General features: G+C 32.9%; 1 pseudogene across 1 annotated transcript; it reads right to left on the bottom strand.

The window, feature by feature from the left end:
* Window positions 1-5,301: 5,301 nt before the first annotated feature.
* On the bottom strand, window positions 5,302-6,604 carry LOC145317047 (serine/threonine-protein kinase pim-1 pseudogene; annotated as a pseudogene). The gene has a single exon (XR_013878855.1). The product of XR_013878855.1 is annotated as a serine/threonine-protein kinase pim-1 pseudogene (transcript).
* Window positions 6,605-11,348: the final 4,744 nt, after the last annotated feature.

The raw sequence follows: 11,348 nt of genomic DNA, 5'->3' as shown, positions 1-11,348 counted from the left end.
TGAAATATTAACAATACATTTCTCTTAGATAAGCTGACAAATGTTGGTTTCACCCCTCTAGGTCTGCATCCCACTGATACAGCCCCCTAAAACATCCAAAGAGATTTTAAAGCCAAAAAAGTCGAGTGGGGACAAAACACCTAATTTAAAAATGCCTAACTAAAAATGCCTAACTAAAAACACCTAAGTTTAAAAATACCTAAAGTTAAAAACACCTACGTTAAAAACACCTAATTTATAAATGCCTAATTTATAAATGCCTAATTTAAAAACGCCTAACTAAAAATGCCTAACTAAAAATACCTAATTTTAAAAATGTCTAATTTTAAAAACGCCTAATTTAAAAATACCTAATTTTAAACTATCTAAACGCCTAATTTAACAATGCCTAATTCTAAAATATCTATTTTTTTTACTAAAATACTTAAAATTTTGATAACATTAATCCAATTAGCTGATTGTTCTTGCTGAAGGATCTCGCTAGTCATTTAACCAATATGGTTCATCTTTACAATAAAGCTTCCCGTAGGTCATAGGAAGGTTTATAACGCTTTTGGGGAGGTTACCAACACCTTCCAATGAGAAATCGCCCTTTGAAAAAATCCCCCCTTTTCTCCGTTTTTTTTTTATATTTCTTTAATCTTTCTTTATAAAACTAGAACTAAAATAGGAGATGGTTTGGTCAACTATCATTCCCCAAGAAAGCGACGCTACGGCTACTTAGGTTAGGGAAGAATACAATAAAAATTAAAAATTATTTTCTTTGTCCTTAAACCTTTGATTTTACTAATAAATTTATTTCTCATGTGAGGTGCCACAAACTAATCATAAAATTTTATTAGGGTCAGTCCGTCCGTACGTCCGTCCAGTTTTCTATTTCAAACTATATTTTGAAATTTTGGAGTGGGGTCATAACCCCCCCCCCCCCAGAATAATTGAATTCCCCTCCGCACTGCAATCGCCTCTAGAGGGCTCTAGGGGGCATAGCCGCCGGTTTAATATATTCAACAAGAGTTTTAAGCATAGACGTCCAAGCTTTTTATTTTGGGGAGGGTAAAAATTTTTAAGGGGGAGGTAATTCGCTTTTGGGGGGGGGGGTAAAATGGCGCGCTGCAATTTTTTTTTACCCCCCCCAAAATTTTTACCCCGGGGGTAAAATTTGCTTTGGAGGGGTAATTACCCCCCCTGAAATCTGTTAGCAGGGGTAAATTTAGTTTACCCGCCCCAAAATTTAACCCCGGGGCAAAAAAAAAATTTTTCAGAGATTTTTTATTTTTGGGGGGGTATTTACCCCCCCAAAATTGTTTGGGGGGGGGGGTAAATACCCCGTCCTAAATGGTTGGAGGGGTTAATACCCCCTCCTAAATGGTTGGGGGTGCCTACGGCACCCCCACGGTAGGGGTAAATTTTAAATGGGGGGGGTAAAATGAAAAAATTTTTGGGGGGGTAATCGCCCCAATACCCCCCCCCCTTGGACGTCTATGGTTTTAAGATATGCTTAAAATTAGGTTTTTTTTAAATTAGGTATTTTAATATTAGGTATTTTTAAACTTAGGTATTTATAGTTAGGTGTTTTTAAAATTAGGTATTTTTAAAATTAGGCGTTTTGTCACATTGGGCATTTTTAAAATTAGGTATTTTTAAATTAGACATTTTTAAATTAAGTGTTTATAAATTAGGTGTTTTGTCACATTAGACATTTATAAAATTAGGCATTTTTAAATTAGGTATTTTTAAATTAGGTGTTTTGTCCCCACTCCAAAAAAGTGACACCCCTATTTAATTTCTTACGTCATTTGACTTTTTTAAAAAGCTTTTTGAGTTTTGAGTATTTCAATCATGTAGAAGGTTTGAAACCTAGGAGGGTGTATCCACCCCCCTGACAACAAAAAGCACCCCTCTTGTTATATGTATTACATCTCTTCGAATATGGTTTTAGGGGGTGTGAAATATGGCACAACTCTGTGCACGTCACTGTATGTAACAATTATTGCTGATTTCATTTAGTGTTCACTTAATTACAATCCCTCCCCCCCCAACACACCTAAAAACCATAAACTACTAGTTTTATTGATATCTTTACGCAAAAATACACAAACGCCGGTTAGACCAACGCACACATAGTACCTATATAGACGCACACAAACGTATGGTCAATTGTTTGTTCTAGTAGCTTTGCCCTTTTTATCATCATAATCTATACAATAATTCTGTAAAAAATAAGTTTTTCATAAAAAATATAGCTTATTCATTAAGAGATATAAGTTTTCCGGAATTGTAATGTAGGGAGTAGATTTGAAATCTGCATCAAATTTTAAGGATTTTTTATAAAATTCGTTTTTTGTATAATTCTTTATATAAAAGCGGAAATACAAATTAAGTTAATTAATTTTGGCATCCGTGATTGGTGGATTTAAAAAATCTGCGCTCTGATTGGATGTCGTACATCATTCAACCAATTAGAGCGCAGGTAGTTTAAAATCCACCTATCCTATTGGTCAAAATTAATTAACTTAAAATGTATTTTCGCTTTTAGATAAAGAATTTTACAAAAAACGAACTTTATAAAAAATCCTTAAAATTTGATGCAGATTTCAAATCTACTCCCTACATTAAAATTTCGGAAAACTTATATCTCTTATTATTCATTGATTCAATTTGCTGACTAAGTTACCTTATAACAAAAAAGGCAAGAATAAAAATTTGATAAGAAAATAATTAATGTAAAGAATTCCATAGAGAAGAGACTGTTTGATAAATGATCCTATTAGGAAATTCTTAAGAGTGTTCTTACATTTACAATTAAAAACATGCAATATTCATGATTCATAAAGATTAGGTTAGGTCAAGTAAGGGTTTGAAGAGCCTTAGAGGGATAGGTCACCACAGCCAGAGATAAGTCTGTGCAGAGACAAAGCATTTTTTCTCTTAAAAAATTTAAATTTAGATGAGGAGGAGGTCAATTTCGGAGGGTAACATATTTGATACATACATACAGACAGTCATCTCTTTGATTAAACGACCTTTTATTGTATCATGTAGTTTGGAAATATAGCGATGTTGAAAACGGAGATGGGAAGATTCCATGAAGGATAATTGAAAAAAATCTGCAATTTTTTTTTAAATCTGCGAAAATTACAAAACATTACTTTGTTTGACGTCTTTCTGAAAATATCTGAAGAATATTATAGATTCGGGTAAAAATAGATCTTTTATTCTTTTCTTCAAGTATAGTTCATATAATACTTCAAAACAGCATCGAACATTTTCATTAAATCGTAGATATAAATATAATTGATTTACAGATTTAAAAAAATAGCTTAAAACCCAAACCGATCCTCTATGTCAAGCGTCCCTCAAAAGGAGAACTTAATTGGTTTAGTGGTTAGCAAGATTTTAACGGACAAACACAAAATTTCTAAATAGTTTACATAATACTAGCAACTGCGCCCTTAGGATCTAGGGGCTTTGTATTCATCTAAAGACTGTTAAAAGTCAAGATAAAAAATGGCATTAAACCAACCCAGCCCTAAATCAAGCTTCCTTGAAAAGAAAACTCAATTGGTTAAGTGGTTGGCGAGATCTTAACTGACAGACACAAAAAAATTACTTCTTGTAATATACGATAAAATTAGATTTCATTTCATTTTTTTTGTAAATAATATTTAAACGTACAGAGCATTATTGTGTAGAGAAGTCCCTCTTTAAAGAATGAATGGCTCAGTATTTTTCTTTCAATAATTTTTTTTCAAAAAGATATCTACGTCAAAGTTGCTTTTGTTATTCATCATTGGGGACGGGAATATCTCCAGGGAGGGAAAGGACAATGGCGGCTTGACAAAAATACATTAGTTTTTTTATCTTAAATACTTACCAGCTATAAAACATATCATGATAAGTCCATTGTCCAATACCAGTATCAATTTTTTATATACGTTGATATATTTGACAGGCGAAAATTCGTTGTTAATTTTGCTTGCTAATTTGGACCTCATATATTGGTTATTTCCTTCATTCAGCTAGATTGGAGGGGATATGGGAAACAGAGGTGGATGGGGGGCATTGTTTTTTTTAGCAAGCTGCAAGCATAACTTTATCAAAGTACAAGAAAATCTGGTGCAACATCCAAGTAATAATAAATCGATTCCTATATAACTTGTAGACGCTATTTTCAATCAAATCATAGTATTTATTGAAATTTAAAAATAGAACAGACTGATATTTATTGATTTTAGAAGATACCTTTAAAGAAATGTCAAACTGTTTCACTATAGAAAATGCTTTACTGATTTTTAAGATCAAACAAGTCAAATAATCATATCAAAATTATTTTTTCAAAAAGCTAAAAAATCATAATGTTAAAAAAGGACACAATTACAATGTGTATGGTAATGATTATAGAATAGCTACGCTTTCTAGATTGCACTGTTAAAGAAATTATCATGCTAATCGATAGGACAATTCTAACGTGCCGAAATTAACGATGTGAGCTATAGGTTATTAGCGGACTGACCTACCATGTAGGTAGAAATTTACCTATTGAGGGTATTTGCTATTTGCAAAATATGGTGTTTCAAATCTTTGTCGTCATAAAATTAAAAACAAAACGTAACTTCTTTAAATTTACGTTTTTATTCTGTAAAATTATTATAAAAACTAAAAATTCCTGAAAATGCATTCTTGAACAGTGTAAAACGTATAAAATATCTAAGACATTTTATTAAAATGATTTAATAAATAAAAAACGAAAATGGGGCCCAAGAAACGAACGTTTTTAAATGAACCCATTAATTATATTTCTATTAGTTACGATTTTCCAACGTAAGAGCGAGTCTTACGCATTCTGCAAAGGGTAGGCTAAATTTAGATTTGCTGGAAACGTTCTTTAGTTTTTTTAAACCTTACATGAGGGATTCCCAAGATTAAGTATAATAATCTGACAGAACCACTTTTCAAAACCAATATAATTGTCCTTTAGATTTTGATTTTGAAATTGCGATTCCTAGGACAATTTAGCTATTAATGTATAAGCATTGTGAATTATGTATGGCAATATGAAAACATTGAATCAGAATTCTTCAAAATAATATTTCGTTTCAACAAATCTAAAAGCAATATTGTATATACAGACAAAAATCGTGAAATCCTCTAAAATTCCCATTTTTATTCAAATAAAAATTTACACTACATTTGGATATTATTAAAAGCCATCAGACATGACTTGGTTCCCTTTAGATAGTTTAACAACATCCTGAGTAAATTATAGAATAGCCACACTTTCGAAAAAAATAAAGCTCTGAATTTAACATTAAATTTATTAATAAATAATCAGTATGAATAATATGTATGACATGTATGTACATTACATCAAATATTTAGATTAGTATCACAGCAGAGCAGATATTGATCAGAGAGATATCACAATGTGGAAAACTCCACAGATAAATATATTATCTTAGAATTTTTTCTTTCGTTCTCTCAAACTTACTTAATTGTTCATGAGTCTAAACGTGTACAGTTGGATTGTCCTTGCTGACAGGATCCATAACCTGTACCCTGCTGGATACTCTGGGCCTGGTCTGCCTGCTGGCACACCAGGGGTGGCTCATCATGTCGGCCAACTTTATCCTCTTGTCCGGGTTAGGATTCAGACACTGTTCTATCAAGTCTCTAGCTTTGGGCGACAATTTGACATCGGTTTTCCAGTGAAGTTCCCCGTCACGTATCTGATCGTCGCTCTCGAACGGCACGTCACCGCAGAGCATGTCGTATAGGAGGATGCCCAAAGACCAGACAGTGAGGCCGTCAGCCTTGTATCTTCTAAACTTGATCCACTCTGGCGGACTATAAACTCTGGTTCCCTCAAACTCTGTGTATACTCCGTCGTGAAGAAAAGTGCCGGAGCCGAAGTCGATGAGTTTGAGCTGGTGAGTGCTCAGATCAATCAGAATATTCTCGTCCTTGATGTCTCTGTGCAGCACTCCGTGCGAGTGGCACTGGCTGATGGTCGTCAGGATCTGCTGGAACAGGTGGCGGGACAGGTTCTCAGGTAGCGGGCCAGACTCACTGATAAAATCAAACAAATCCTTGCTGTTAAATCTCTCCATCACTATGAAATATGAGTTTGGCATTTCATAGAAATCAATGAGTGAAACAACGCCGGGAACTTGGGAAACCTGTTCCAGAAGGGCTATCTCCATGGGAAGATTTTTCTTCTCACAAATTCTAAAGCATTTGGCTTTGGGAAGCTCCTTGATGGCCACCTGTAAGTTATCTCTCTTTCTGGTGCCAGCATAAACAATTCCAAAGCCGCCTTTGCCGATGATTTCACCAATTGTGTAGAAGTCATTGATGTCGGCATGGGGAGCCTTTTCCGTTGATTTACTATGTATGCATGTTCTGAAGGGTAAAAGCATCACATTGTGAAGCTTTAGGGTCAACAGATGAAGTTTGCCTGGCCGAAGATCCCAGGACTCCCCATCATTCACCTCAACCTTTATTTTCATGTTTGTTTGTTTTGGTGTGTAAATAATATTTGAGGTGGTGGACACTGTGTGTGTAGGTTTGTTTAGTATGTGTTGTGGCTTGGGTTGTAAGATTCTTACTGAACCAGAGGAAATTTCCAGTGGCCAGGAGTGACCTCGGGATTATACTACATCATCCACATACATTTCAACAAAAATATTTTTTTATGTAATAGCCAAAAATGATTTCTTTATTTTTCTGTTTTCAATCATACCTTTTAATAATTCACAATAATTTTTAAAGAAAAGCGACATGTTTCTAGCTCTTGTGGTAGCTTTAACCCAATGGGGCTATATCTCCACGGGTTTAAATGCCTGGGGGCCTCTCTTAACCTATTTAAACTAACCAATCCTAAAACAAGCCTTTAAAAAGTAGTCAACTCTAAAACAAAAAGTTTTACAGTTGACCAAATTTGTCTTATTTTTGTTGAAATATAATATCACATCTATGATGCATTATTTTGTTGGATGGAACGACAACCTTTTCGAGGCTCTAACAAGAAGAGAGGAAAAATTTCCCTTTTTATTACATTTCATATTCCTCTCCACCCTTTGTATTTGGATCTAACAAGTTTGAGAAACAATTTTACAACACAACGTGGTTTGATAATGAATATATTAGCGTATTCAGTATGAAGAGAGAGAAAAATGATTATTGAAACCAGTATTTCCATCTTTTATTTGGCGTATAGTAGGTTTAAACTAGTATATGTTGAAAATTTCAATATTTACCATGTTTGAAGCATGATAGGATTTTAAAATTGGAATGTTCAAGTTTTTATGTTTAGGTATGGAAAAGATTAATTAATGACACTTTGACTTTAACAAAACGTTTGAAAACATATAAATAAAACATTGTTAGTTTTGATGTAGTGGGACAAAAAACAGCCATGTGACGTCATCAAAATGAGGAAAATTAGAAGAAAAGGAACACAGTAATAGTGTCTGACTGATTATGACGTAACAAAAAAAAATTAGCCAATGAGAGGCCGCTATTGACCAATGGTAAAATTTATCGTGGCCTCTCATTGGCTAATTTTTTTTGTTACGTCATAATCAGTCAGACACTATTACTGTGTTCGAAGAAAAGTGGTAAAGAAACCCCCTTTTTTATGAAGTCACATGGCTGATTCTTGAGACACTTTGCCCTGCTATGTTTTGATTTTTAATTTTCCCTTATTGTTCTTAGAAGTGTAGCATTTCTAAAGTACTTATCTTCTTCCCTTACAGACTGACTTACTCATTTATATTTACGAATTTCACTCAATTCCTAAGAAATATCGTGTATACGCTTTTGATTTAGCATGAATGTTAGACATAGAAATCTCTTATCATCTTAAAAATTATATATATAGTTTTGGCCTAAACTTAGTATGCACTTCTAAATTACCCCATTATTCTCCCTTCATTTTTAAGGCATGTACTTATTAGGCATCTTGTACTAAAAAAATTGTGATATTTCTTATAAACCAAGAGTACCGCCACTCTATATGTGTTAACGTTCATTTTTCAGTCATTTTTGGTAATCTTTTATGGATGTTGTCAACATTTTTATTGGCTTTTAGGGACCAAGGACGTTTAATGGGTAGGGGGGTTAAGGTGTGATTTGGAATTTTTACCTCCCCAAAAAATTAAAAAGCTTGGACGTCCTCGCCTATATGATATAAAGATTACCCCCCCCCCCCCCCCGAAAGAAAAAGCTTGGACGCCCCGGGTAGGGACCATAAATTTTATAGCAAAGATTTGGAGGTATTCAAAAAATGTTTCTTACACTATACGCCCTCGAAGAGACATGATATGTTTTTTTCTTTACTCGTCAAAATCCACGTAATTTTATTCTGAAATTATAGGATACACAGAGAATTATAATCCATGCAATATGATACCTTACAACTTAATTTATTCAAAACATTAAATGTATCTTAACGCTCCTTTCAGCCAAAAAGAACAACTTTCTTTTTCTAAAAAGCTGGCGTATTAACCAACTTTTAATTTACTTATTTTCAAAAGTAAAAAGACAAAGATTTAGATTTTTATGGGAGAAGGCGTTGAATTTAATTTAGGAAGGTTGTCCGACTCTCCTAAAACAGATAAAAATATAAAAAATGTCTGTTTTCGGCTTCTCTGTAAAAAAAGAACCAAATCAGTCCAGCGATTATCGTGTCTGTGCGTCTATTTAAGATCTCAAAATGTACGTTTCAAATGTGATCTACTTTTCATGGAAGTTTTATTTTGGCTCAATACAATTCTTGTGCATGAAAGAATGTATACATAAAAATACATACAATTTTTTTTAAATTATGGATTTTTGATGTTCAGCTGTCAACTTAGGGCATAGCCCCTAGAGGCTTGGGCTGCAGCTTCTATAGAAAACTAAAAGTTGATTTTCATGGTCGAGGAAAACTGCCATGAAATTGCAAAGTTGCAGAATTTAGTTCAACTCAATGTTTAGCAGAGAGGGAGGGGACAATGACAGACAAAATTTAATACTTTTTCTTCCAACTAAAAAGTTAGAAGCTACCAATGATAAATTAATATTCTAAAACCATAAATTTACGACGAATTAAGCCCAGGCTGTTTTACAAGTTTTTAATTGAATATTTATAAGCTTTTTGAATATACAATACAAAATCTGTTAATGGTATCTAATCGTGGGATTACCGATTAAAACATATAATGCTTGATGGGTAGGTACTAGGTACCCTATTAAAGCTTATTGCAAGTTAAGTTAACGAAATTTATTCCTAGTAAAAGTATTGTATCTTATGCCTATTTTCATGATTTTTTTCATATTTTTATTAATAAGAAATTATCACATGTAAAAAAACACTTTCAAAATTGAATTTTGCCTAGTAACCTTATGCTCTATATAGTTAACCCAATCCAATATTGAAAAGGTAACTTCCTCTAAAGTTCCTTGTCGATAACAGAACCTTCCATACTTATTTTGAATTAAAGCTAGGGGGGGAGGGGGGTGAGGGGGGAATTTTTTGGTTTGTTTTATGATATATAGGGTAAAGGGTATCACTGTAGGTATCGGTATAAGCATAAAAAATAACCACTCTTATTTTAATTTATAATGAAAATGATTAAAGTCCCTCCACAGATTATGACGTCATACGACAGAATAGCCAATGAGAGGCCAGTATACACTGTAATTGACAAATGGTAAAGTTTATGCTGGCCTCTCATTGGTTATTTTATAATAAAAATGAAGGGCGGAGGGGTCCTTAATAGGATTAGGAACTTTGGGGGAAAATACCTAAACTTTATTTGGTTCACCGTGCATATTGGTGTGTCTTCGCTTACACAAGTTGTCTTACGACAAAAATTGTTCAATTGCAAAAAAAACCCGAAAAAAATCATTTAATTATAAAGGGTGAGTTTAACTAAGAAAGGTAAAGAAAAAAAGATGTTAGCGCTGTAGCTTGTAAAAATATTTTGTACAGTCATTTTTATCAACATAAGTATAAAGTCATTTACCATAAATCTAATGAAATATGTATTTGACAAAAATTATAGACAAGCCTTTTAAGTGACCATTTCCACTACTATGTAATAGTAATTTGCGGTTTTGATAGCTTTGGATCATTTGAATTTTTGTGGAAACGATGACACACCAAGCATATTTGCTTACCAGGACCTTGTACAAGGTGGGATATAAGTGGATTGCTGTATAACAATCTACTGATCTTTTTAATAAAACTTTCTTAAATAAGGCGATTCTTTATTCAAGAAAGGACTTAGTAACTAGTTGCTTCGATCCTAGGCTCTAGGGGTGAATGATAAGAAAATTGCCTAAAACCATACCCATTATATTTTTAAAGCTTCTTTGAAGAGTACAACCCATCAATTTCAGAGATCCTTATTTTCAGACAAAAAATAAAAAAATACTTCTCTATGTTTAAGGATATGGAAATAATAGTGATTTTTATAGCCACAAACCTATATGATATAAGCAAACAGAAGTCCAAACAAATTCCCCACTTTTGTAAACATTTTGCATGAGGAATTCAGCTCTAAAATATTTGGAAAAGTTTCTCCTACAACCTTTCATGAAATAAAACGGTTGCTATGTATTTAGTACACCACACATATATTTTAGTCAAGTTTACCTTATTTACATTTAAAATAATTTGAAAATAGAAAGTAAAAATAATAAAATGACAAGTAGCTTAACAAAAACAAACTTTATATAAAAGTAACATGGTGTCTGCCAGTCCATCTATCTGATTCTGTACCGAAGGATCTCGCTAACCCCAGAACCAATATGGATCTTTACACTGTAGCTTTATATAGGTCCAGGGAAACTTGATTATAGATATGCTTCGCTTAAAATATTCTACCCTGTTGACAAAAATCAGATAAAAAGGATGATTATATAATAAAAAAAATTGTTGTCAAAAAAGTTAAAAATCAGCATCTGCTGCTTTTCAAAATCCAAAAAAGGTTGGAATTTACTACATAGAAGATGCTTAAAATAATATTTAACATTTATGTTAGTTCTTGCATGAGATATATTCAGAATTAGTGATCACGATACCAAAAAATTCTCTTTAAAACAAGGATGAGAAACATTATGATTAGCGATGTTAGATTTAGGACTTTTGGAAATAGAAAGTGTTTGAAGCGTTATGGTATGGATGGACGGACGAACTAAATAATTGTTGAAGATTTCGTGCAATAAATTTCAGCTGCTTATCTACAAACGAGAAAAGTAAATCTTCATAATAATTATAAAAGTTTAACTTCGCTGTTAAAAAAGGGAAATTTGCATCATATTATAAAACTTGATATTTCTTGCACTTTGATATTAGTAAACTA

This window comes from Acartia tonsa, chromosome 4 (assembly GCF_053477335.1).
Source record: "Acartia tonsa isolate MP-2025a chromosome 4, ASM5347733v1, whole genome shotgun sequence".
NCBI lineage: Eukaryota > Metazoa > Arthropoda > Copepoda > Calanoida > Acartiidae > Acartia > Acartia tonsa.
Note: the sequence above shows the minus strand (reverse complement) of the source record. Positions and strands in the feature narration are given on the sequence as shown.